Source organism: Oratosquilla oratoria, chromosome 4 (assembly GCF_046742065.1).
Source record: "Oratosquilla oratoria isolate Oo_2021 chromosome 4, ASM4674206v1, whole genome shotgun sequence".
Classification (NCBI taxonomy): domain Eukaryota; kingdom Metazoa; phylum Arthropoda; class Malacostraca; order Stomatopoda; family Squillidae; genus Oratosquilla; species Oratosquilla oratoria.
The window spans coordinates 82,112,766-82,117,765 of NC_134780.1; the positions used below are offsets into that span (position 1 = coordinate 82,112,766).

Below are 5,000 nucleotides of genomic sequence, written 5' to 3' on the forward strand. Positions count from 1 at the left end.
AATTGGCATTCGCATGTATATATATATATATATATATATATATATATATATGTATATATATATATATGTATATATATATATATGTGTGTGTGTGTGTGTGTATATATATATATATATATATATATATATATACATATATATATATATATATATATATATATATATATATATATATATATATATATGCAGGCTTTCACATCACCGTGAAACGAAACGAATTATGTAGTATCACCACAGTAGAAGAGAAACTTTAAAACAGTATTTTCGTGCATCTTCAGACAAAGTAAGGCATATATGAGGCTGTTTAGATACAGGGTAGAAATCTATGATTTTGTTTTGCTGACACAAAGAGTAGTCAGAGGCAAAACAAAATCAGTTTTCTACCAAAATACTTTCTGCAGTTCAGTTCGTACCGGGAAGAGGAAAAACGTAATAAAGACATTGTCTTCAGAAGTTGCAAACCGGTGAATGACAGCCATGTCTTACGAATGGTGATTTTTATAACCCTCGCACTTGCTCCTTAGCGCTGAAAAATTATTTGTCTGGCAAGTCTGGGACTCTCTCAAAAACTAATGTTGTGTACAAATTTAACTGTAATTATGGAGACTGCGTGCTCTACGATGTGCATACATTGGGTTTACGACTTATAGTCTAAGCCGTCGCCTAACGCTCCATCTCCAACAGGGAGCAATTAAAGATAATTTTCAGCACAAGTACTAATCTACCCTTGATAGAGCAACCATTGTTGACAACACTGAAGCAGTTACACAATGTAATATTAGAGAATTAAAAATGTTAGAGGATATGTATACTAGGGAATGGGCTCCTACCGTTAATATTCAGTCTAATATGGTAACGCCCATTTCCTTATTCAATAGCTCTTCAAGACATGTGAGAACTAATCCCAACAATAGTGGGATTGTGTCCACCCCTCTCGCATTGCCCACTGCCCCGACTCCCCCTCCCCCTCCTCTGAGAAGATCAACTGGGGTCAGTTCGATGGCACATACACTAATGTAAACCTTTCTAGGTCACCTTAGAACTTGTTTATAAGGTATATAGAAACGTGTCGTCTTCTTCATTCTGTGAAAATGCAGTTGTTCTGTGCCTGTTCGAGTGTGTTGTGTTGATTTGTAATTTATCATTCTGAGAATGACTCCCAGTTTGACCCCAGTAAACCTCATTATTGTAAAGATTGAAATGAGGTTTACTAGGGTCAAACTGGTAGGGACCTCAATACCAGAGTAAAAGAGCACAAAAACTCTGTCAGGTATGCACAAAACAACTCCGCGGTCTTCCTCCATACATCAACAAAGGATCACCGCATAGATTGAAACAAACCAGAAATCATTTATAAATCCAATTGTAGCTTTAGGAGAAAGGTAGTCGAATCTTTCCTCATCAAACACTTGCCAAATTTCAACACATCAAAAGGGCAATGGTCACCTGATTGTATAACAACTTATGCTGTGAATAATTTTTTACCATTCCCGAGTCCGCCCCACTTCGGACATGTGACTTGAGCCACCTCCCCTTGTTTCCACTTTGTACCTCTCTCACTATATATATTCTTGTACATCTTACCTTGTACCTATCTGCTGAAGAGGACCACAGTAGTGGTCGAAATATACAGTTCGTCTGTTTCTTTTGCTTTGTTTCTCCGACAGTGGGTTATTTAAAACATTTTACTAAATGTGCTACTACATTTTTGTTTTGTGAAATATATATACATATATATGTGTGTGTGTGTGTGTGTGTGTGTGTGTGTGTGTGTGTGTGTGTGTGTGTGTGTGTGTGTGTGTGTGTTTTCTCCTCGGACCCCTTTCATATTTTAAAACCAAACTCGTACACCCATATTTGAATATATTTTTTTTCTTTACTATAAAAAAACAGATCCCTCTTAGTTAATTTACAATGGTGATTCAGTAATGAGCACCCTGCATATGTATGTTATAGAATATCACTAGCTATTTCTCGCACATTAAGGAAAAAGTGCACCCCTACTCCAACCCTGTAGTAAGACCAGTCAAATATATCCCTGTGATATAAGGGCGTTATCTTCTATCTTCTCAAAAATTTTCGAATCTTATCTTTTTGAATGACACGCATACCGCCAACCTCATTTGTTGTGCTGCCATCTTGTTCATTAAAGATATTTTTGTCCTTGACAGAAATCCTTTCAAAGAACCTCTAACTTTTGAAGTACTTTTAACACATATAATATTTCATGGATAACTTTGGTAGCATTTTCAGCATGTTGTTGTAAATATGTGACCTATGAAGATGTTTCGACCGTTGAAGGTCGAACAAAGCAACACAAACATGACGTCACTGTTGAGCGGGTTGATTGGCCATAACTGAGATGAAGTGTATGTGTCGCTATATATATATATTTTCGACTGGAGTTTAGTAATACCTATTATAGTTTAATCAAAAAAGCATGGGGAGTAGTAACAATGTGTGATTTGACGTCTACTTTTAAAGGCATGAGTTGGTGGAGGCTTAATCAAATGCCATGACCTTTTCCAACACCCTTGAGGTGCATTCAGGTGCAGCACATGTCACATTACGAGAATGTTACTTGTACTTTGGTGCCGAGGGAGTGAGGGAAACTCGAGTGAGTTTGGTGGCTTTATTTTGGTTAGCGCGAGTGACGACCTAGGTTGGGTCGACGCGGGCAGGGCTTGGAGCCCTGCCCTAAACACAAAAGTGACCTGAGTCGCGCACCGCTTGTTGTGAGCACAGAAAAGAACTGGGCTGGACACCAAAACCTGGCATCCTTATATACGCACCCTGCGTACGCTAAAGTAGCAAACGACCCATCCTGACCGAAACATGGCTCGGCAGGGCCTAGGTTGTGCTTTCATGAGGATACAAATGCATGTAGTACAGGCGTACTATAGACTTAACCTACACACAAGTAATATAAGCCCGAAGGCCATCTATTTCTACATAATATATACATTCCTTGCCCATCTCATTTCTGCAGCGGCGATACTATAAGCCAAAATATCGCGTAGAAACACATGTGGGGTACTCTGTTCACCACACACACATTGAAGTGCACGTAGACACACACACACACACACACACACACACACACACACACGACTCGGTGGCGCAGTTGGTAGAGGCTCAGACTCTCAGCACGGTGGTGCCGGGGGTACTGGGTTCGAATCCTGCCCAGGGCTGAAATTAATTCAGTATCGCTGCGCCTCGAGTCGTTACTCCAACTCTCGTGGGCGGGGAGTTGGGGGGGTGAGTGTAAGGTCATAGCATGACCCATAGATCGGTCATACGAGCTCTGAGCTCTCTTCCGGGAGGGATATAGCTGTCGATTACGAGTCCAACACGTGATCCAAAGACCAATGATGGACTTTCGTGGAATTGGAGAAGGCATATGAAAGGGTTGACAGAGAGGCATTAAGGAGTGGGATAGGGGAAACTGTTGAGGGCAGTCATAAGGTTTTACGTCAGTAGTAGATCTTGTGTAAGGGTCGAGAATGGAGAGTGAATGGTTTGATATGAAGGTGAGGCTACGTATGGGTTGTGTGATGCCATCATGGTTGTTCATTTTGTATATGGATCAGGTGGTAAGGGAGGTTAACATAAGAGTTCTAGGCAGAGGTTCGGAGTTGGTGAGTAAGAATGGAAGAGAGTGGGAGGTTGCAAAGAAAAAGGAGTAATAGAAGATAGATTATAAGTGGATGAAGGAAGAAATCTTAACAACGAGAGACGTACTTGAATAGTTTGATACAACCTCGGTCAGGTTCGGGTGTCCACAACAGTGCATTCATATACATGTTTCTCTGGAAACACGGAAACTATGAACTTATACATATTCAACGGCGGGTACAGACAGTTGCTCACCGGACAATTGCTCACCGGATAGTTGCTCACCGGACAATTGCTCACCGGACAGATGCTCACCGAACAAGTGATAAATAGGACATTTGCTCACCAAAGGATTATTTTAGTTGCATTGAAGTTTATTACAGCAATAATATACAAACAATATGCAAACCTAAGAACATAATATACAGGATTTTTTAGTGATTTTGAAGTTTATTACAGCAATAATACAGGATTTTTTTGTTATATTGAAATTCATGACAGCAATAATACACAAACAATATACAAACTTTCATAGTTTAGTTTTTAATTAATTATAAAAATCAATACCAATTTCCTCCATCAACATATAGTGATTACAGTTTTATAACTGGTGCAGTACTGAAGTGGGTTTATTGTCCTTTGTGGTTTACAAGTCCAGTCTAATGGTGTGGCCAACTGCATTTAGAAAGCCAGGAAGACACTGACTTCCTGCAGCATACCCCTGGCACAGATAAAGTAAATCTTTATCATAATTGTTAGAGGCCAAGAACTTATCAAACTCTACAATATAATCTAATGCATTGTTTTTAGTGGGTTTCATTGACTATTTACCCTAACATTTCTAGTTCATGAACTAGAAGTGTTAAGGTTAGGAGTCAATTCAGACTATGAAAGTAAAATTTTCGACTTATTAAATGACAGAGATACATACGAACAGTTAGCCACACCATTAGACTGGACCAGTAAAAGATCATTACTATATATTGATGGAAGAAATTTTAATTTAATTTTATAATGAATTAAAAACTAAAAGTTTGGATATTGTTTCTGTATTATTGCTGTATATATAATACAATATAACTAATAAAATCCTGTATATTGTTTGTTATTAAGTTCAAGAAAAGTAAAAAATAATCTTTTGGTGAGCAAATGTCCTATTTGTCACTTCTCCGGTGAGCAACTGTCCGGTGAGCAATTATCCGGCGAGCAACTATCCGGTGAGCAATTATCCGGTGAGCAACTGTCCTACACCGGACCTCGCGAGCAACTACGTCATGAGACACTCAAGACCGGTCAAGAACCGCAGAGTCACCCTGACAAACCATTTCCTTCCTCCTTTCGAGTTGCCAATGATGGATATAGTTTGGTGGTTTTGGGAAAACCAA

General features: G+C 39.1%; 1 protein-coding gene across 1 annotated transcript in view; it reads right to left on the minus strand.

The window, feature by feature from the left end:
- Positions 1-2,618: 2,618 nt before the first annotated feature.
- The window catches only part of LOC143024985 (cytochrome P450 9e2-like), a 21,624-nt gene continuing 19,242 nt past the window's right edge, over positions 2,619-5,000 (minus strand). The window contains exon 8 of the mRNA XM_076184541.1: positions 2,619-4,336. The gene's annotated coding sequence lies outside the window, so the exon portion shown is untranslated. The remainder of the gene's footprint in view (positions 4,337-5,000) is intronic.